Here is a 24,215-nt window from a genome sequence, read left to right as displayed (position 1 = left end):
TTTTATATCGTAGAAAAAGAAGACAAAACACAGAACAAACATTTCAGCGACGAGCAACTGGAGGAGGCCCACCTTTGTAACATATTTTCATCATTGATGTATTCCAAAAATTCATCTGTATCCTCTATATCAGCATGTGCCATACTGCAATTATTAATTATATTGAAGATCTATGGTTTATACTTGAACAATTTGTGGTAATAATACTTACACAGTATCTATTTCCTGAAAAGTTGACGAAATAAACCACAAACTTTTTGATTTTTTTATTGTGTTTTGATTTGAGTTTTTAAACCCTCTAACTTTCAATTTTAGACAGTTTTATTTTGAAACGTCAAAAATTAAACCAAGCAAAGTCGCGATGTAAGCACGACAGAAGTACGCCTTAGAGGTTAAGTTAAAATTGTACTTGAGTACGACTCAAGTCTGAGAACGAGCGAAGCATTGTTTATAAATACGGGCATAAGCTGTCCTTAAACTCAACTCAATGTTGAAAAAACGGACATGACATAAATTTGACAGCTTCTCTCTATCTCAATCAACTTTTACGGTTTTAAACAAAGCAGCCCTAATAATTGGACCACCCTGTGTATATCTGATTTGAAGGCGCAACCCCAACTTCGGTTGGTATTAACTTCAATGTTTTTAAAGCCACTTGAGCTGTTAATCCGAAACCATTTATAATACTTAATGGGAGCATGTGGGTTTTTTTGATCCACTTGGGGGTCAAACCGGTTTGAACTACCAACATAAATGTAGTTAGTGACTTTGATAATAATTGGAGCACAAAAGAGTTGTTACTATAGCTAAAATGGAACGAAGAATGGAATGGAAATGGACGAAGTTTCGACTGTAGCTGCAATCTTCAGGCTTTATTCTGATTTACGTTTTAAGCTGGGTTTATACAGCGCACAATGCATAACTTAATGCATAACATTGCACAAGAAATCACAAGTGTTTCTTTTTGGTGTTTATACAGTCGCACAACATATAATTTTTAACCAATGAAAAGAGTTTATGACAACCCGTGATAAATGTCATTGCAATGTAAAATGTTATTTTTCTGTCACTTGCCATTTGTCAATCATGTCAAGCACAGATAAGGACGATAAGGCAAAAAAGGTGTGCTTGCTGTTGTAAAGTTGGATAAGGAAAAAAAAAAATTTTTAATAACAACAATATATTAGAATTCTCCATATTTAGAAAGCCAACACAAACCGACGATGCCATCCCTGATGATTCCAACCACCACTCGCAACACAAGATGGCAGCGTTCAGGTGTTATTATTCCATGCTATTTCCTGCATAGAATAACCTTCTGATAAATAACTGAAAAACAGAACTGGCAATACTACACATTTTTATTTGGAATTGAGAATATACTTACTGCAGAGTGAGGGCAAGGCGTTGGTTTGGGCTAATTGGATTTTTTGTCTTGTCTTTCTGCAGGAATGGCCCCACAAGAGCTAATAACTTATGGAACATTCTGGAGTCATACGCGTATATTTGAAAAACTGCTCTGTATCATGTTTTTCTGCAAAATGAACTATTTTTACAAAAACACTATGTTCATTGCGTTTTCTATTCATAGGTCGCGTTTTAAACCTCCGTATTCTCCTTTTCTTGACATCTAAGCTTAATGCTGTAGCTGCAGCACCCATCAAGAGTAGAAGCCCCAATTGTTGCCAAGGTTCCATCTGCAATTGTTTAATAAATTCTTGATGTAAAGAGAAACTAATTAGCACTAGATAATTTTTACCACTAAACTCTGTTTTTTCCGTAGACACTTTAACTGTTTTTATTGCACTAAATGACCAAAAAATCACAAATACAAAATCAACAACAAACCACAATTCTTGAACAATTCAAATCCACAATTCATAAGCAAAACAATAACACAATGCAATGACGGACGGCTGATGTCAAAATATGACATTACAAAATTTTGCGCACGCGTACAGCTGTTTTCGCATAAGAATTGCATAGAAAGTTAAAAATTATGAACTTTCTATGCATTATTGTGCAAGTGTTGTGCGCTGTATACACGATAGTAGGCATTACTGTAAAGCCAACTTTCTATGTTATGCATTAAGTTATGCATTGTGCGCTGTATAAACCCAGCTTTAGTGATGAATGGGTATAGAACAAGCCACCACAGTAGTTGGTAGTGACCTCCGCCACGTAACTTCTTTATACATCTTTACTGAACATTTTGTAAAGACGTAGCAAAGATTGTGACGTAACCGCCATTTACCCTAGTTTGGAACTTAGTAGTTTTCCGACAAATGATGACAAATGATTTCTAAGATTATGCGTGTTGAAGCAAGAACATTAAATCATTAATATCACTATACAAACTAGACTCGAAATAAATAGACGTCACTACAAACGAACATAACACATAACGAGCATTGATAATGATAACTTTTCCTTAAATGTAAATTATTAGCTTTTCTAAGTGTTTTGTCCAGTTGCAGCAAAAACTTCATTGATTTTGACGTAAATCACCATTTTTCTGACCTCACACAGTATGAATGAAACAATCTCAACCAATTTATCAGTGGCTGGAGTCGGGAGTAAAACAATTTGTAACGGGGCTCACAATCAGTCATATCAACGTCAGGGGGCTGTTCTAATCGCTATTCGTGTCACGCATCCCCTAATTAAAAATAATTCGGTCATTGTGGTCGCGGGCCTCCACCCCCCCCCCCCCTCCCGACAGCCTCATTACAGACGCGAAAAGACACAAAGGGCGCAGATGGCGCACTCGATAACACGATATTATGTGTACTTTCCCCGGGGTCGGGGCGAAAGGGCCGGAAACCGAGGGCGTGTTATTGACATGTGCTGCCGCCGGCTCAAAACTGTGCTGTTTGGCTCTTTTATACATTAAAAACCGAACCTGTTTTCGAATTCTTTGATCGTTTAGATTGTTGTTGATTGAAACTAGTAGAATTTATTCTTGAATGAAACTAAGTAGACTTACTATAAACAGAATTGTATAGCGGGAGTGAAGTAGAGCTGGATTAACACTATGTCTACTACAGATCTCCTATTTCACGAGAGGGGTGGATGGGCAAAGGAAATTAACAGCAAGCGGTAACTAGGCAACCGGGACTAATCTTCTTAGGGCTGCTTTATCAAACAAAAATAAAAGCACTAATAACTTTAGCCTTTGAAAATTTTAATACTATCTTCCTTGACATGCATCTCCTTAGAGAAATGTTGTCTTTAAAAACGAAAAAGTTGAAGAAGCAATTGATTAGCGTCCTAAAGTAAAATTTAGTGCTATCTGCTGCAACAAACACCGTAAAAACAACAAAGTAACCGGTTCAAAAGCACACTGAAAAAGTTTTCGAAAATATCTTATAACGATTTTCACAAATGAGTAACCTAATATGATCACTCTTATTTAGACTTCGGTAGATTCCTTATTTGTCAAGTTTGTAGAATCGTAAATTATTTAACTACTATATTAATCTGACTTGACCTAGGATTTGAAAAAAAACACCTAAAAAGTCAAAATAAGAAAAATAAAAGGTATTGTTTGGGTTGAAATTTGCAAAATACTGTGAAGTGTAATTAACTTTCCCAAAAGATAGATACTCAGTTATAAGTGAGTTAAAAAGGTTTATTCTGTTATATCCAGTGCTTAAAAATACACTCTTTGAAGAAAACGTGCCAAAAACGTTAATTTCTGCGTTTTTGAAAACTTTAAACCATTAACTAACTAACAATAAGTAGTAGTTTAAAGACAATATCTCACTACGTAGTTCTCATACATTAGAACCAGAAATTATCTGGTGCAACACACTGTAGATGACATTAATCCAAAACTTGCTCGAAGAAGCTAAAATTGCAATTCAAAATATGTTTCCCACTTTGAAAACCTTAAAAGAAACCCCAGAAAAAGTCAGGCACGTGAAGTCTGAAAAAAGAAAACGGCTCATGGCTTGGTACTTCAGTGTTTCAAATAACATAACTTGGTTATTTTGGGAATTAAGCAGCCGGAAAAAAAACACTCTATCCAACTCTGTCAAAACCTTGGAAACAAGTTGCCAAATATACTGTCTATCAAAAATCTTCCCTCTGTTTCAGCATGAGATACTTATTGTTTGAGACGACATAAGTGGCTTATTTTTTTAAAGTTTCACCACCAGAAAAATGAATTAGTTACCAAATAAACCAGAGACTCTTAAAATGTAGCATTGAAAAAATAATCTAATTTCCAATTTGGAAATTAATAAGGTGAGGAATTGATACCAGTAATGAATTTAATAGTAACCTCGAATGAGTATATTATTCGAGATATTATTACTATTTGACAATGTTGGAAAATTACTCTTTATTATAATTAAACTTTGTATAGTATTTAAAGTCAAAAAGTAATGTTTTAACTACCTAATGCACGTTCAGAAAAAATTAAGAAAACTCTCTAAGAAGCTGTTTTAAAATGGAACTTTTGTTACACAATGTCCATGTTTAAGTTAAACTGTCACAGTTATTACATAATTATTGTGAATGGCTGCGTAATTAAGCGTAGTGTAATTCCATTGAGGTTAAACGCGCTAATTAGTCATTACAGTTGATTTTTAAACAGCTCTTTGTGTAAATTTGGACAATTCCGTAAATACAATTTACACAGTACACGAAAATCCGTTGATATTAAATGGCCTGTGATAATTTAACCAGAAGTTGACCAAACCTGAGAGTTTTGATAGTAACTTTATGAAGTGGTATGCAATTTGCCTCTAGCATAAACAGTTGCCAGTGTTGCAGATGCAGGAATAGGTGAAGTAAAAAGCACCGCAAATATCACCTTAAGGGCATCGGTAAAGCAAAACCTCTTATGGGAGATTCAATGCATTTTATGACAATCTTTTAACCCAAATTAAAAAAAAAACTAGGCTAGGTATTGCTGTTTTTTAAACGGCATATGAAAGAAGACACTTGCTAGAATGTGCGAAAGTCAATATAATTTTAATAGTACGTCAATCAAAATATCTAGAAGCATTTTAACAAAATGCTAAAATTACCATAATTTTCAAGTCACTATTTTTCCTACCTGCAAAACTTTTTTGGTGACAAAAATAACTTTCGCACATTCCCCAAACCTTTAGCTATTTAATAAAAAAAAAATCACGCATATAAGTTAAAAATTAAAGTCGTAATTTGGGTTAAAAGATGGGACTAAAAAATTGTTCGAATTAAGGAGCGGAAATCTTGCATCTTTGTTCCATATCACTCTAGGACCCTCGTCGCTTAAACAGTAATGTCTGCGTTAACACTGCCGTAGTTTTATCGACAGAAACAAAGAACGAACACTGTTTTTTATATATTTTTCTACACGTAGGCCAATCATCGCGATCGAAAAACGTAAAGTCTTTACCGATCCCCTTAAGGATTACTTTATCAATATATTGCTAATTTAACCCTAATGGAAAAATAAATGACTAATCATTTTCTTTGATCTCTGATTAGCAAATGTGAAAGCACTTTGTTAATCAACATAGAAGAATACCACTTTACTGAACATGTAATTATGAACTGTTACCAAAAAACAACATTAAAACCTAAAGAAAATGCCACCCTAATGTTAACTGCTTTATTTTCAGAACAACCCTAAGTAAAGAAAAAACATTTCTTTCCCCTCCCCCAGCCCCTCCGACGAATTCCTAGCAACACGAAAGGGTCCGACGTTGATGGAGTGAAGAAGAGAAGATTGAAAAGAGACAAAGACATAACCAGATGTTTGGAGTTTCACGGTTGGACTCCCCCAGAGGACGACGTTTCGCGAGACATCTTCAGGACGGAATTATTTTTTAATTATTCCGAGTCGGAGCGGTTTCTAATGGGATCGCGATTTATTGTCGCTATTATACTCTTTCACTCCATTTATTACAGCGAATCGAATTGGCGCTGCGAGAGATGGTTAAGTGTAATTACCCTCGACAAACATTTTTATTTCTCTATGTGTTTGGAAAATCCTTTGGAATAAAGCTGGAAACTCGAAAAGCGTAATAATTCAAGCAATAAACGATTTGTCGTCGATTTGTGTCTCTGTTATTGGCTTTTACAGGAAAAATATGTATCTGATTTTTCAGTTTTAAATCCTCTATCGATGCGAAATCCGACGCGTAAATCGGTTTTATATACGTTTAGAGTGATTTGATATTATCGAGTTTATATAGTTTGTAAAATATTAAAACGGTGCGGATAAAATGAGATGTGTACTCCATACCAACAAATTAGAACGTCCTCAGTAGTGAAAAAATAAAACGATTCCATATTTGATATTATTTAGTAACCTTTTTTGATAGATAAACAATCCTTGGCCTACGTCAATCAACAGAAAAGGTTTTAGAAGGCCATTTCTTCTAGATTATAGAAGATATAGAAGAAATAAAAAAGGAGGCTGATCGGTAGTTTAGTATTGATTAGTATTAATTATGTTACAAGTTACAACTATATAAAAAATTGCTCCTTTTTGGTAACAAGAACAATTTTGTCCGATCGAATGTCGAATAGGTAAATCCTCTGACTTTTGACGTACTGTTTCTAAAATCCTTCTAAAGATGACTTTTACAACAATTTGCAAATGTGTCAAAAACGTCAAAAGCGCTCTTTGAATGCCTAGTTTCTTAATTTGTTTAGTAACAAGTAAGATGACATTTTGGTTTATTTTTGCTTCAAATTTTTCTTAGTTCTTATGGCAAAACCCATTAAGATTAAATCATAATGATATTTGCCGTTTTTGCGGTGGTTAATGCTATAGATGTGTTAAACACCAAAAAGTGAACTTGTTGGAACACTTATTTTGATTATTTTGAAATAAAACCACCTAGTTAAAAACCACCTAAGTTAACACTTGTCAAAACAGTCACGTGACCATACAAAATAGTTTAAACTGTGATGCAAATTTGTTAAATTAAAATTACACTGGAAAAGCTTAAAATGCAAAATACACGTCACGTGACCGTTGATATTGCAAATCTGAGCTTGCTGTACTGTTAAGGCTAGTTGACACCTATAATCACCGGTCACGTGACTTTTAAAATGTAGTCTAAACGTTGAACAATTTAATAAATTAAATTTAGACAGTTGTGATCTGTCTTTACGTAAACAGATCTTGAACAACCAAAAACTTGAAACAGTTTGAAATAAGCCTAACGAATCCTATATAATAGCCACAAGGGTCATAAATAGACTGAAAATGCAATTTGTGAGTACCAGAGTCGTTATTTGATTTTGAGACGTTTAATGGTATCAATTGGGGAGAGACTAGGCACAAACGAGACCCATTCAACGTTCTTTGCTACAGGATCATTATTATTGATCCATAATACCGTGAAAAACGTATGTTCGTAGCAACAGTAAAGTATTATAATCAGGCATTATTATAAGCTGCTACATTCCTTAGTTTCATGTAGATAACTATAAATAATTACTGAAAAAGTGTTCGGAAAAACCATAAGGTGAGATATAAAGCATTTTAAAGGTACCATAAGTGTTAGGACGACTATAATGCTATATTTATTAGAACGAGTCCTATCCCTAGGATTTCCTGCTACTATTTACAACACCATTAATTCTGTAACTAACTCCTTCAATAAGTTAATACTCTATATCTGCAAAAGTGACTTCTGCGGTATCAAAGCACTCGACAGAACTACAAAGTGGCAACTAGACAAAATGTCACGAACCTTCGACTGAAAAAAACACGTAAAACCGGACTTCAAAAGGCGCACTAATAATTTCTTCGAAAGCATTCCCGGCCGTCCTTACGTCCGTAATATTCTCAGGCGCAACACAATCATTACGCAAAGTTCCCCCCCTGTTCTCTCTTTCTCTTTTTATGCGAACATTTCGTCTCGTTTCGTCACAATTTTCTTTGGCGGAAAAAAGTTTTCCCGGGCTAGACGCCGGACTACTTCGTTCGGGGGATTTAGTTCCACAATTTGGAAAAAGCATCAGTTCGTAAATAATAAACTAAGGAAAACGAGGAAATCCGTACCCGGAGGGTTCTAAGTCCTTATCGAGGGTCAGAAACTTGTCAACTTACGTTTGGTGTCTTTGATAAGGATAAAGCGGGTCGGTTGGTGGCTGTTTGGATGTTGGGTTATCTTAATTAAGCGTCACGGGATCTAAACTAGTTTCAAGAATTGAAAGGAGCAAAAAAAATAATCAAACTAGTGAAAAAGTCGAGTGATTAAATGAGAACATTGCCGAGCAGCCATCAGAAAGCCTAACGGGTCGCGTCTGTCGTTAAGTCTAATTCTAAATTAAACATCATAATAGTTTCATCGCCTAGGATGTTTTGTTCTTTCAGACTAGTGGAATGCAATGCCTTGTTACACAGTAGCGGACATACGTTTAAAATACGATCAAAAAATTGTTTTAAACCAGTGACACAAAAGCGAGATGATTAGCTCTTGATAATCTAGAATATATATGTGAATGAATATCTATCATATATACATGCTTTATAGACTACAATAAAGCTTTCGATAAAGTAAGGCATGACTTGCTCATAGAAACATTAATAAAGAGAAGAATAGACCTCAGAGACATAAGAATAATATCAAACTTATACTATGATCAAAAAGCAGTAGTACGAATAGAAGACATGACATCAGAAGAAATAGAAATACAGAGAGGTGTTCGTCAAGGGTGTATACTATCACCAATCCTCTTTAATCTGTACTCGGAGGACATAATAAATAGGGCACTTGATGATCAGAACATAGGCATTAAGATCAACGGCATGACAATAAATAATCTGAGGTATGCTGATGATACAGTTATTCTGGCTCGAACATACGAAGATCTGCAGACGCTAATTAATAGAATGGTCACGGTAAGCGAAAAATATGGACTATCACTGAACATAAACAAAACAAAATATATGTTGATGACAAAAACAACTCAGGACATTCGTAGGATATACGTAAACAATCAACCTATTGAGAGAGTAAGAGAATACAAATACCTAGGCACGACTATTAATGAAAACAACGACAGCTCACAAGAAATACGAATCAAAATCAAACCGAGGCCAGAAGCACATTTATAAAAATGAAAGTAGACAGAATTCGGAGAGTGCAATTTTAGCACTAGCTAAACCAGTCACAAAACATTTATTGTCCCATCATAAGTCGAGAGTACGGTAGGAAAAAGAATCAGAAGCTTTCCAGAAATGGTGCAAAGATGTATTGATCGCCTATTTTGTCGACAATTTCAACAATAGAAAGCTATCTTACCCAGTAAAAAAGTCGACAAACCTAAGAATTCGGTAGGACACAAACCCAAAAAGTCTAGCATGTTAAAAGGAAAAATATCGAAATATTCATTAGATCAAGATTTTCTACTGTAAAAGATAGGTTTTTATAAGAATAATATGTATTGTTTATTCCTTTGTTTCAGTACCAATTTTTCAGTTATTATTGGTCATTATAGATGGTACGCCATGGAAACTGCGGGGGAATGTAGAAGAGATGAGCTGAATAAAATGACATACCTTCAGAATATTTGTGGTTTTTGGACTATACAAGAATATTTCAACAAATACCTCTGAACCAGCAAGTGCACCTCATAAGTCATTAGAACTAATTCCATCGGAAAGGCGCCGTGTCAAATTTTTCAATCTGCAAGATGTCCGAATCATATACAGGTCATTGCTTCCAAAGATCCTCCACAACTCTTCTGAAGGCCTATTCTTAAAAGCAGGGAACGGAATTCTTAAGAGAAGTGTTGATAGAATGTCAGAAGAAGCTGACAATGGGGGGTTCATGTCACATTCTACAGGTCTTTCTCCTGATAATTCCCTTCCCTCGTTTCAAGAATACGCACCTTGGCAAACACACATTATGACCTTAAAACGTCACGGTTGATGAAAGTAAACGACCAACACTGAAACTCTTGGAATGTAGGTAGAGAATAATTCTATTTGTCTACTATATTCTTGGTATGGAGGCTTTTGTGCTCAAATCAGTAGGAAGCCACAACATCGCATGAATTTGGTACTTCGTCCAACATCTAGAATATAGCTGATAAATAGAATTCCATTCTACTTTTATATCACACGGGAGTCCCAGTGCAGGGCAGAAAGGAGTCGCTCAAAAATAACATTTCCAAGTCGTCAAGAGATTCAATGAAACAGTTGGAAAGACGATCCAGATACAGAATCCTACCCTAGACTGCTCCAAATCGATCGAGCAGTCAATTTACCAAGAATCTTCAATTCAAGATCCAGTTCTTAATATCAAAAACCTCAAACACTAATTATTATTCTTACCGGAAGCCGGTAATGTACTGCTTACCGCACGAAACAGAGTGCAGTTTTTAAGGTTAAAAACAGGATGTTGGGGTCGTAATTCCTTTTTAGAATCTTTTCACGCCTTGACAGACGGTTCGGCTCGCATCGGGGGGGTCCTCAATATATCCGTAAGCCATGAATATATTATCAGGGTTGAAATTTGTGAGGCGTGAACGAATCTACGCCTCTTCCCTTTTTTCGTGAATTATTTCTGGGCGCCCTTTTTACCGCGTCAACATTTCCTCCACGAAACTATTTTCAATACGCTGGCAAGACGTGCCTAATTAAATCGGCGCTCTTTTAGTTCGAGGAAATATTAGTTAAGCTGAAGCAGGAAATCTTTACACGCAATCGAGGTAACTGGTATAATTTGTTTAGAGTAGTAACTCAGTTGACCGTAAATAGCGATGTTACACCACCGTATAAAAATGTATTCTTACGCCATAAAGTGCGTGCTTCCCATTTAACATTTAGCGAACATATTATAATTTGATAGCCAAGGGGACGTACAAGTGCGACATCCCTTTTGCCACGAGGGTGGATCTCTCCCCCCTTATTCTTCTTCTCTATTCCATTTCATCGAGACGCTCATTAGACGCGCTTTACATAATAATTGGATTCGTTTTTGCAATGAGGCGCGTGCAATTTACGTTCCGAAAAGAGAAAGGTGTCGTGTACGGTGTGGTGGTATCGCTGTTATGAAACAGTTCAGAATTATTGGCTATGAGAGATATCGAAACTGGTAACATTGTTTCGGGAGACCCAAGGTCGCTACAGTGCGACAAAGACGACCATACATACATTCGATAATGGGAGAGACGGGCGTCTTGGGGCCGCGATAAACGGCTTCCGTGCGTGTGTTTGCCTCTTGATAAATGCCAATAACGACGGCGAACTACGAGCTACTTGTTGGCACCAGTTTTAGTCCGGGCGTTTGCGATTTTTGCCATCGAACGAGTGAAAACCGTAAGTTCAGGATTGGCACTCGGACTATCCGGACTCACTACACCCGAAATGATTCTCTATACCCAGTGAAGTGACGTAATTTTGCACAGTTCCGTGCACGTTCACAGCGGTAACAGATTATCCGCTGTTTCTAATGGCGGTGTTGACGACCTTTCCTCGTTTAACGAAAACTGACGAGGCACTTTCTGGATTAATTTCTACTGGGTCTTTTAAGCCTTGGATTATAGATAGAAACCCACCAAAGCCAAATTAAAATTCAGTTTTGCTTATAAATAGTTGGTCAGGTGATTACGTCATCAAATGCGTTCCTCACATAGAATTCGATCATGACAAAATTTTGTTATACAATAATAAAACCAATTTTTGTAATCAAGTAGAGCGTAGTAGTTATTTACGTATCAAGGGCTGAAAGAAGAAGATTACGCCCGCGACCGAAGTTTGAGACCCCACGCAAAGCGGAGAACCTTTTATTCTCTCAAGTTTGTAATCCTTCTTTCAGCCCATAGTACGTACAACGTTTTACGTGGTTTTACCCACAAAACTAGCAGGAAATCACTGTTAGAATAGAATTAAAGGTTAATTTTTATTTTACCGCCCGTTGTTAATGACGACGAACTTTTTTTACCGCTCTAAGACGTAAAGTCATGGTAACCCAGACGTAAACAAATATTACAGAGCCTTGTGTGTGTAAAAATAATTCTTTTTGCCATAGAAACCTAAGCATACACATTACAAAGCCACTTGTGCGTAAATGTAAACACTGCTTAAAAAATTTTCCACTTAAAAAAAGGATTTTTTAAATAAAATCCTCTACAGAGTGTACAATATCCTATTACGATTTCCTGAGGTAAAAACATGGTGATTTAATCAAGTAACCAAGATTCAAATACTTCATGTTTTTCTACATGTTATAAGAAACATTTCTTCATATTCTGGATAGAAATACTCTTCTAAATCTAAGACCACTAGTTTATGCGATACTTAAGTTTTCCATATCCATAGTAAAGTAACAATTCCTACAATTGAGTACCTGAAGAAAAAAACTATCTATAAACAGTTTCAACTCGTTAATCAACTAAACTTTAAGAATCAAATATCTCCAGAAAGCGTGATCTTAGAGATTTTTGTCAAAAGATTTTCAACCGCTCGTAGAAAAAATTTTGTTCTTAACACTTGTGGAAAGCACCTTTTCCACACTCGATTACTGCATTACTGACTTTCCGCTTTCCGCACTTGTTAGGAAAATAACTATTATACCAAATTTTTAACCTAAATAGAAAAGAAAATCCATTATCTGAAAAAGAAATTTTTCCTCCTTAAAAATTCCCGATACAAAATTTAGTTAAGATAGTACATTTACAATAAAAGTATGTAGTTACTATTTTTCAATTCTTAAATCTGATCTTAAACGTATTTCGAAAAAAGTCCACTTTTAAATAAATTACACAAATTTGGGCAAATCATTATGTAAAAATTGATTTAGTACACAAAATCTGTTTAATAAATGTGGCTACAAGAAAATGCTGGAAATATTTTTCAGCTTTCTAAATCCACCGCTAGGGTGCGTTACGATACCTCAAAAATAAAAACTCAGCTGCAATATTTAACTAGAATGGTATAGCAAAAATACGATAAACGTAATTTTCTGTCGTCAACGAACAAATTTGTTACCTAACTTTTTTCCCTCTCTTTATATTAGGTGGTTCAAAGAAATGAAAAATCTCGAAAACGACTGATAGCAGAAGTTTTGTTTCAGCGGCATTTTGAAAAACATTTTCTGTCCTGTATAGTGTCCCAAAATAATAGTCCATTTAGTTTTCGGTCTTTCCAGCAGAGGACGTTTTTCCATAATTTACGGTTAAAAAAATCAAATATTGTCAAAACTGCAGTACCTACTCTATCTCTTCTGTAACACAGATATCAGTGAAAAATTATTGGGAAAGGCCTTTTTACAGTTGTAAACATTACATTACTGTCTAAATAAGATTACTATTTTGGATTACGATTTCAAATGGGGTAGTTATAATATTTCATCTCTATAGGATGTTAGTATATGTAGGATTACGTCCATAAACTCAAAAAAACAAACAAAAAATGTAATGCCATTATAACCACCCAATTTGAAACATATTGAAATATGTAGTTGTTTGTTTGTGTTTCAATGGCTTCTGTTCTGTCCAGAACAATTTGCCAAACAGAATATGTAGTTAGTCAGTAATGTGTTTTGAGATATCTGTGATAACAGCGTAATTTTGACCCGTCCTTCTACCAGAAAGACCAAAAATTGAATTGAATGGGACACTTTATAGGACAAGAAATGCTCTTTAAAACACCGCAAAAACGAAGTCATTTACTAACTCCAGAATTCACGCCCTGAATAAAACATTGAAATTTCGTTATACCAACCTTACAGGTTGTATTAAAAAGCAGAAAAAAATACGCTGCAATTCTTGCACACAAGAAAATTTACACAATGCACTTGATGACGTAGTTTCCAACTAATGGCTCTTGCTCTATAGGTACTATGTAAATTAACGCAAACATGAAAAATAGGTAACATTTTGGCAGTTTATGTATGAATTATTATACGAGTATCAGCGACGAAAACAAACAAAACTTGCAACAAAGCGAGTTTTATCGGAGAATGAAAAAGCAAACTTTTCAAACGGAAGTTTAAATCCAAATGTATTATTTGATTCCAGACGCAAGCGGTATACGAGTAAATAGCATATTGTTTATACGAAATAAAGTTACCTGTCTTCTTGTCTTTGTTACGCTGGTTTAAATTTATCTCTCTTTCTGTTTGTGTACTATAGGTTAAAAGATTCATCTTTTTTGTTCATCAAAGATGCTTTAGTATCTTCTTCTTCAGGTGCTGTCTCCGTTTCGAAGGTTGCCAATCATCAGGGCGATTCTTATTTTTGAGACCGCAGCTCTAAATAGTTCGTTGTTATTGCAACCAAACCATTCTCTAAGGTTCTTCAGCCATGAGTTACGTCTTCTCCCCACAGATCTCTTTCCTTCGATTTTTCCTTGCATAATAAGTTGCAATATTCGATACTGTTCCCCCCTCATGACATGTCCCATATATTGATTGCAATTTTCTAGCCTTAATTGTCGTAATAACTTCTTTCTCCTTATTCATGTCTCATCACTTCCACGTTGGTTATTCTGTCTACCGATGAAATCCTCAGTATTCTTCGGTATACCCACATCTCAAACGCTTCCAGTCTCCTCATTTCGGTTACCTTCAGCGTCCAGGCTTCCATCCCATAATACAGTACGGACAGCACATAGCATGTCATTAGTCGTATTTTCAGTTCCAGGTTTAGATCCCGACAGCAGAAAAGCCTTTTCATTTTTATAAATGTGCTTCTGGCCTGTTCGAGTCTGATTCGTATTTCTTGTGAGTTGTCGTTGTTTTTATTAATGGTCGTGCCTCTAGGTATTTGTATTCTCTTACTCTCTCAATAGGTTGATTGTTTACGTTACGTTGTATCCTACGAATGTCCTGAGTTGTTTTTGTCATCAACATATATTTTGTTTTGTTTATGTTCAGTGATAGTCCATATTCTTCGCTTACCGTGACCATTCTATTAATTAGCGTCTGCAGATCTTCGTATGTTCCAGCCAGAATAACTGTATCGTCAGCATACCTCAGATTATTTATTGTCATGCCGTTGATCTTAATGCCTATGTTCTGATCATCAAGTGCCCTATTTATTATGTCCTCCGAGTACAGATTAAAGAGGATTGGTGATAGTATACACCCTTGACGAACACCTCTCTGTATTTCTATTTCTTCTGATGTCATGTCTTCTATTCGTACTACTGCTTTTTGACCATAGTATAAGTTTGATATTATTCTTATGTCTCTGAGGTCTATTCTTCTCTTTATTAATGTTTCTATGAGCAAGTCATGCCTCACTTTATCGAAAGCTTTATTGTAGTCTATAAAGCATGTATATATGTCTTGATTTATATCTAGGCATCTTTGTGACAGGACATTGAGTGAAAATAGCGCTTCCCTTGTTCCTAGGCCTTTACGGAATCCAAATTGTGTATCGCCGATGTCTATGTCTATTTTCCTGAATACTCTACCATGGACTGCCTTCAGCAGGACTTTCAATATGTGAGCCATCAAGCTAATGGTACGGTAGTCAGAGCACTGCTTGGCATTTTTCTTTTTTGGAAGAGTTATAAAAGTTGATAGCAACCAGTCATTTGGTATTATTCCTGTTCTATATATGGTATTGATTAATTCTACCAAAATATGAATCCGGTCTTCCTCTATCAGCTTTAGAATCTCCACTGGCAGTTGGTCCGGACCTGCAGCTTTTCCGTTCTTCAGCATCTCCAGTGCATATGTCACTTCATCCTTAATTATGTTCGGGCCTAAATCCCCTTCTATATTATCAAGATTGGTTTGTCGTCTTTCATCTTCGAATAGTTGTGTAATGTAGTCTTTCCATATTTCTAATTTTTGTACTGTTACTGTGACTGCTTTAGTATAAAAACCAATAATTGTTTATTATAATTTATGGCAAGATTGTATGAACATATAAAAATGTGATTTAAGAATTCAACAATAAAAAATTTAAAATTACAAGGATCGTTGACTCGGCTGCTATGTCAATATCAAACGACTTACTGACCTCGTCCCCTTATCGTTGGGCCCTTAAAACGTCCCTAAGTATTCCTATAAAGTTGGGCCCGTCAACGGGCCGTAAAAAGGGCGGCAAATCTTGGCGATAAGAGGAATTTGTTCGGGGATACAGTTCGGACATTTATTGCGTGTTATTAACAACCTGCTCCGAGATTTACGCTTTTCGATCCGTAGAAACCGAGCTATTTCCGACGCACTATTAATTGGGCGTCTATTTTAAATGAACGCATCGCACCTTCAACAAGAAGAAAAAGATGGGATTGTTAATTTCAAACTGTAGTTCAAAAGCTCAAAGCCCGATTTACGGAGTAATCGTAAAATAAACGAGCGTCTGCATTCCGGGAACTTAAATGCGATGCCGCGGTGCGGCTTATTGTCGTTTGGTGTTTATGCTTAGACTAAATTTCTAGTTTTTCTGTGAAGTTAGTTTATTGACGGTGTTCTAACCTACTTGTATAAGGTGTCCAGATGGCAACGCCCAAACCCAGCTGAATTTGCAACGGTTTCATATCTAATTAAGGCGCATTCCGAATCGATTTCACATCATTTTTAATTCAGGATACTGCACGTACAATATTAAAACCGGCTCTGTAATTGGAGTTATGGATTGCCGAACCGGCATTCGCAACTTTTTCAGGACATTTCGTTTTGGTGTATGTATCACCCAGTATACGGATACAAGGTGGTCTAATTTTTATTGATTGTATCATTTGAAACGTGTCAGAAACCATAGAAGAAATTACCGGAAAAAATCGGCAGCCGACCCGAAATTACCATAATCTCGACAGTTATCGTCGTTTGTGCATAAACAATGGAGGCATAAATTTCCATTCGTAATGGCAACGGCGGCTGTTAATATTTTATAAGCGAAAAGGCGTATTATAGTTGGCATATTTCGTATGTATGTATGTTGTGTGTGTGTGCCGAGGCTTGATAAACACTTTGCAACGTCGGTCGTTGATGTTTGTTAAGGTCCCGTCTGTTTTTCTTAAACGGGTATGTAAACGAGACGAGTAGGTGCTTCTAGAAGAATTACTGTTGTTTCGGCTTGAAACTGTAGCCACCCTTTCTAATCCTTTAAGTGAATCCTCGCAAAACAGAATGATGAATAAAGAGAAAATAAAACGAGGACGTTTCATTAGTAAAACTTAAATGCAGTTTGGGCAAAAAGTCCAGAGTGAGATTTGTATAAATTTTCATAAATTCTTAATAATAACGTCAAGGTTAATAATTGTCCATTCCATCATGTTTGCTTCATTTCAAATTAATGTACCTAGCAAGTTTAAAAGTTGGTATAAATTCAAGATAATTAAATAAGAAATTTTTTAAAAAACTGTTCCGTTAACCACTTTGGTTCATTTTTGAAATAAAACAATGAATTTTAATGCATTTTGGACTACCATGAAACTTGATTTGTTGGCTAAGGTAGGAAAAAAGCGCGTGCAAAAAAGTTTCAATTAAGCATTTTTTAGTCTGTTTTAACCGAAGGGTAGACCGCCGATAATTTTGTGCACACCAAAATGCCTTTTTGCATACAAAATACCTTGAAATGCCTTTAAAATACCTCACAATGCTTCTATTATTGCTCAAAATGCCTCATATTATCTTTAGTAATTTAAATTCCTTTAAATAATTTAAACTGCCTCAAAATTATTTCAAATGTTTACACATTTGAGGCATTTTTAAATTTAGTTGTAAGGCCACTGGTATTGAGACAATGATAAACATTGTTGTGTATTGTTATTGAGGTGTATTTCCTTTAATTTTTTTTTGGTCACGTGACAGTTTTTAGGTTTGATTAATTAAGTAGCATGCCTGCTTTTACAATTTGTACGTGACATTTTGATCCTTGTCAAAATGTCATAAGGATTAATGATTCAATCAGGTTACATGGCTGTTTTCTCGAAATTTTAAAGACCCAAAGGCTTAAAATTGATTTTTTTTTAAATCACCTGACAGTTGTACGTGACAACGTAAAGGTTTTTCCAAATTTTGACACTTGATTTGGCCTTGTGCCGAAAGCTTGATTTTATAAGGTCAAGTGACTGTTTTTCCAAATTCAAACAAAACATAATTTTTGTACGGTTGTCTGAAATTATAGGTTATATTTTGACGTTTGAACGAATCTTCTAACTGTCATAGTAACCAAGTTAGCACGTGTCAAATAAAGACAGCTATCATTTAAAAGAAACAGCTGAAAAATTGGTATTTTAAATTTAGACAATTGTAAGAACTACGTCACGTGACTTTGATAATTCAACTTTTGAGCTAGCAACACTGTAAAGGCCAGTTGACATTGTCAAAAACAGTCACGTGACCTTCAGAACGCAGTTTAAACTTTGGAAAATTGATAAATTAACTTCGGACAGTTGTAAAAACTTAAATTGTACAATACACGTTACGTGACTTGGATAATTAAATTTTTGAGCTTGCAACACTGTAAAGGCCAGTTGACATTGTCAAAAACAGTCACGTGACCTTCAGAACGCGGTTTAAACTTTGGAAAATGGATAAATTAAATTTAGACAGTTGAACAAACTTAAATTGCAAAATACACGTCATGTGACCTGGATAATTCAATTTTTGAACTTGCAGCACTGTAAAGCGACAGTTGACATTGTGAAAAACAGTAACATGACCTTCAAAACGCAGTTTGGAAAATTGATAAATTAAATTTAGACAGTTGAACAAACTTAAATTGCAAAATGCACGTCACGTGACTTTTCAGCTTTCTGTCAAACTTACTCACGTGACGTTTAAAATGTAGTTTAAATTTTAAAAATGTAAATTAAATTTAGACAGCTGTAAAAGCTGAAATTGTAAAAGACACATCACGTGACTTTGATTTTGCAATTTTAGAGGTTGCAATACTGTAAAGTCCAGTTGACACCTGTAACGTGACCTTAAAATTGTAGTTTAAACGTTGAAAAATTGGTAAATTATTGTAATAATTTTTAATTAATATTGTTTCAACTCAATATAATGTAACAAAGATTTTACCGTAATAATTACATGTGCTTATGCTGTTCTGTTCGATTTTCAGTCAATTTAGTTATTTTGATACACAGTATAGTCTACTGCAAAGCATTCCCTTAAAATATCGCAAATTTTTCTTGAAAGAGGCTTTATTTTGCTCAAAATTCCAATAAAAATACCACAAAACATTCTGAAATAATCAGATAATGCCTCAAAATGTCTCGTAAATACTTTAAAAATACTTCAAAATGCTTCGTAATACTGGCAAAGTGCCTCATAGTACCTCGAGTGTGTAAAATACTTCAGCAATCTACCCCTTGGTTTTAACGTACAAAGTGTTTTTAAGTTAATATCTCGAGACGTTTTTGAAAAAAATTCAATTTATGCGAAAAAGACGACTGTGCAGTGCTAAAACAGTTCTCAATGCAGATAAGCATCTCGAAATACTATTAATTTGAACAAAAACCTAATAAAAACCAGGGTTATTCTAATAAAATTGTATGTAAAAAAAATAATGAAGATTTGAATTTTTAAAAACCACTTCAAACCCGAACTATTAAATAATTTTGTTGTGTGTATTTGCCGACACTAATGTAGCCATTATCTAGTTTTTAAAGTGCAAAACAAAGATTGATTTTATCAGGTCATTGGATTGCTTAGGAAAACATAAGTAAATGTGGCTTATCCAAACATGCAATTTGAAGAATCAAAAGAAAAATCTTTAAAAAAAGTAGTCCATTTTAGAAAATATACTTCATTGATATTTGCAAATCTAGAATTAGTTTAATGTATTTTTGATAAAAGTTCATTAATCCTATAGTTTTCTAGGTATTTCAACTTGAAATTTTCAATCGTTTATGTAAATTTTACAAAAAAGGCACTTTCTACATTATTAAGATAAAAACAAGTTACATTTTCTGCCAAATCATAAAATAACCCTTCCGTTTTCCGCTTTTTTTCTTCCGCTCGCTCATTCTCTTTGCCGCAACATGTCGGCAATCAAACATGCCCTAGGACCTTCAATTAAACCCGCCGAGCCGTCAAATACCTGATGCGCAGTTCAATACGACCTCAAAATATTTACAATCCAATTAATAAACCAAACAATAGACAATCGAAGCGCGAAAACAAAAGAACTGCGTCGCGTGCAGGAGAGGCTGGCCTACTGCAATGCATTATTTATGAGCGAAGGCCTATATCGATTTTTCGGGGCCTGTGGCCCCACGCGGGGGCCCCGTCGGTGACGTCGACGTGCGTGACCGATAGGCCGGACGACCAAAGGGGGGTAACTGGATTATCCGAAAGAAAATTAATGAGGGTTGGGAAAAACACACGTTGCGATTGTTCAATGACGGCCATTTATTGTTTTATCTGTCAATTTCGATTTGTTCACTGTTGTAAGAATTCACACTTACAAGTGCACTCAAATGTCAATATTTAACTAGTTGATTAACAATTAAGTTTCACGATAATTGATAACTCCTGAGAACCACTAAACCAAACATAAATTTACAAATTTTTTTAAATTGATAATTGAGTGCTCCTATAACCATCAGCGATGGAACTCTGGAAGGGAATAGAAAGGAAATTTCTTTCCTTGTCTCCCTTTAACTTACTTTTCTTTCTGCAAGTCTGTCTGTGTGTTTAAATCTCTATTTATATCTCTATCAAGTTACATAGTACCTCTACTGGATTACTTTTAACACGATTTTCTATACCAACTCTTATCAACTACTTTAATCGCAAACGTCGTGTAACTGTATTTCCGGCAGGGTGTGTGCCAAGAAAAACAACAAACAATCCGAAAATAGAATAAATATTTATTTACGATTATTAGCTGAACAACCGCTGAACACAGATTATTTATTATTAGTGCTAACTTTTTACGAGGTTTTTATTTGACGTATTGCCATCATTTCCTGTACATCCGCTACATAACCGATAGGTTATTACGACTTTATTGTAATTGTAAGTCCTAATCCTGACTATGGAAAACTAGTTAATTTACTAGCATATATCATCATAAGGAAAATTTTCTTTATTTGCTTTCTATATATTTTCTATAGAAGCTACTTTGTCACATCTCGACAATTCGCATGAAATTGGATACTTTATAAAGGTAACATGAAGATAATTAATTTCTGCTTCTCAGACACTACAAATGAAGGTGCAAATATGGCTGCTGGAAAACACGTAAAATTATTAAGTATCTAGGCATGATGAATTGTATTAAAAGTTGACAAACTTAGAAAAAGAACGATTAGCGGAAAATATAAGTAGTTTAGTAATAGTATATTATTACCCAAGGTTTAGACAGAAGCCTAAACCGTGGATAATATAGCGTTTTTTCCACTATAATCATATTTTTGATGGTCCTTTCATTAAAAATTAAAAACGACAACAACATGAAGAGACAAACTTATTTATCTGTCTCTGTCAAGTCAAGAATATTTCATATGTCACATGTCTTAATAGACATTGACATTATTATTTACCTAGGTCAATAATATTTTCTTTTTTGTGATGTTTGTGACTAGACGGTATTTTTGAATTAGGTCAACAATGACCATTAAGGTAGAGAAAACTAATTTCTTCAGTTACTAAGATATGTTTATCATGTTAGTAGTGGAAAAAAAGGTTTATTAAACAAAATAACTCCATTATCCAAAATTATTACTGCATATTTCGGATATTTAATTTGTATTCTTTCAATTTTGGTAAGAGTTGCCAAAGGGTGGCAAGAAGATTACCGTCCAGTTAAAACTTAACGAAGTATTAGTTATTTCTAATTTCCAGAAAGGATAGAGGGCACTCAAATAAACATTTTTTCTACGAATGTTTGCAAATAAGCTACTTTGCATACGTAAAAGTGTGTGCAAAGTGGCACTTTCCCGCACACTACTTTTTAAAATGCTGATTATACCTTGCAACAGTGGTTTTATATAGACTATTATACATAAAATCTGCTTAGAATTTTGCGTAGAATTCAAAAATGTAATAATATTCAGGGGTTTCATATAAAAAACACGACTTTTTTCACATTATTCTTCCGTACAGTTTAGGTAAATAAACCACCTTGTCTCTGTCTTTGAAAATGAGGCTTGTTTCCTTAGAAACCAAAGCTCATTGTCAAACAACGCATTTATATGCAATTTAAAGTCTACAACAGTGTTTATTCTTACTTATTTAAGTTAAAAAAACTATTTTAATAATGGATATCACTGAAGATGAACTTCCGGAAGATGTTCTAAAAGCCGCCAACATGGCTATAGTTTGCAATTGCTGCCTCTCAAATCGCGAGAAAAATACGAGAAACAGTACGAGTTGTTTACCCAATGGTGCGAACAAAAGGGGATAAAAACCTTAAAGGAAGAGGTACTTTTAGCGTATTTTGTTACTTTAAGCAAAGAATTCAAACCTAACACAATGTGGTCAAAGTATTCAATGCTCAAAAATGTAATAAAAATAAAAAGAGACATCGATATCGGTGAATTTTATAAGCTCACTGCATTTCTGAAAAAGCAGAATGTTGGTTTTAAACCTAAAAAGGCGAAAATTTTTACAAAAGAAGAAATATTCAGTTTTATGAACTCCGCACCAGATAAAATTTACCTGTTAATTAAAGTTGCCACTATATTCGGACTTGCTGGTGCATGTTGAAGGGAAGAGCTAGCCAATTTAACCACTACAGATATTGAAGACAAAGGAAACCTCATAATTGTTAAAATTAGGGATTCCAAAAATCATACAGCAAGAAACTTTATAATATCAGAAGAAGTTCATAACGGAACCTATTTGCAACTGTACAGAAGATACACCGGCCTACGTCCAAAAAAGTCAAACAATCGTTTTTTCCTAGTTTACAGAAAGGGTAAATGTTATTCGCAAAGTGTTGGAGTAAACAGTTTTGGAAAAATGCCTTCTGAAATAGCTATTTTTTTGAAGTTGCCAAATCCAGAACTCTACACAGGGCACAGTTATCGTCGATCATTGGCAACGTTCCTGGCCGATTCTGGAGAAGGAATCACTGACATAAAACGCTTGGGGGGTTGGAAATCGACTACGGTAGCTGAAGAATACATTGATGAATCCACAAGTTATAAAAAAGGATTAAGTAACAAAATTCTGACCTTCAATCCTAAAGAAAGTGAAGCAGTTCCAAGTACCAGTATTTTACCTTCAGTTGCTCAATCTGCGATCAATTTAAAAAACGCGACCAACTGTACATTTAACATTAATGTTGTTAATAACAATAAATAGTTATAAGTTGTTGTTTTTAATATCAATAAAAATTAAAAACAAAATGTATAGATATTTCATTCGTAGAAAAAATATTATTCCTAACACGTGTGCAAAGTAGTTTTCCCGCACTTGGAGCTTATCCGAACTCCGCTTCGCGTCGTTTGTCTAACTGCTTTCGCGTGTGGGACAACATAACTTTGCACACTGAATAGGAAAACTACTATTTTGTAATCAGGAATCAGTAAAACAAAATTCTTCAGCATCGGGATCAAATTAAATTTAGAGCAGCATTTGAAAAACCACTATTTTGTGAAAGAAATAGACATATAAATCTGAAAATTGTCATTTTACTTTTCGCAAATTAGCTCTTATTAGATACATTATTATTTGAGAAAGTTAGGTTAATGCAGTATTATTTCGAATAAAATGTTCCTTCGTTTAATTGCTTCAATTTAGGAAATAACTAGGTACTCTTTTCTGTATTTCTGTGGTAATTTGGGCACCAAGAAATTTCCGAGCTCTAATTTAAAAAAAGTTTATTTAAGTGCACATTATCATTTCTGAAAATTAGGGTTAGTAATTCTGTGACCATATAGACATTTTCCCTTAATCTGGACTAGTACAAACATTAGTTTTGCACTTTTCTTCAAAATATTGAGATTATCAATGCAGTTTTCTAGCTCACCATTAATAACACACACACACCTTTATAACTTGTCCTGATTGAATTTAAATAAAATAACTATGTTATTACTGCATTTTTCAAGCTTTACCAAGTGGAATTCGGTTTATATACATTAATAACACACTAAACCAGATCAATGCGATTGTTAATCAATTTATGTTATTTACCCTCGATTTCAGCATTATATGTTAGCTCCAGTTTAATCGGACAGGACGAGTCCATAAATTATGTAAATTGGCATTACCAGCTGGCATTTATGTATTTGGCCGTTTTCAGTCACTGAAATTATTTCGGTTTGTCTTAATTTGTAGCCTTCGTTAATGCGATTTCCGTTGTTTGCTTTATCTCATAACCGGACCTGTACG

At 34.8% G+C, this 24,215-nt stretch overlaps 1 protein-coding gene and 2 long non-coding RNA genes across 3 annotated transcripts in view; 1 reads left to right on the top strand and 2 right to left on the bottom strand.

Annotated features, from left to right (window-relative positions):
• LOC145726011 (uncharacterized) overlaps positions 1 to 6,244 on the top strand; it is a 180,359-nt gene extending 174,115 nt beyond the window's left edge. Inside the window, exon 5 of the long non-coding RNA XR_014177465.1 lies at positions 5,616 to 6,244. This is a non-coding gene — a long non-coding RNA (uncharacterized LOC145726011). The remainder of the gene's footprint in view (positions 1 to 5,615) is intronic.
• The window catches only part of LOC145725996 (uncharacterized), a 93,060-nt gene that overhangs the window by 15,752 nt on the left and 53,093 nt on the right, over positions 1 to 24,215 (bottom strand). The window lies entirely within an intron of this gene.
• LOC145726010 (uncharacterized) lies at positions 1,315 to 1,898 on the bottom strand. The gene is made up of 3 exons (XR_014177464.1): positions 1,760 to 1,898; positions 1,388 to 1,697; positions 1,315 to 1,329 (listed from the first exon to the last, which is right to left on the bottom strand). It is a non-coding gene; the product is annotated as an uncharacterized LOC145726010 (long non-coding RNA).

Source organism: Ips typographus, linkage group LG3 (genome assembly GCF_016097725.1).
Source record: "Ips typographus isolate SLU linkage group LG3, UJ_Ityp_2.0, whole genome shotgun sequence".
Taxonomy (NCBI): Eukaryota; Metazoa; Arthropoda; class Insecta; order Coleoptera; family Curculionidae; genus Ips; species Ips typographus.
Note: the sequence above shows the minus strand (reverse complement) of the source record. Positions and strands in the feature narration are given on the sequence as shown.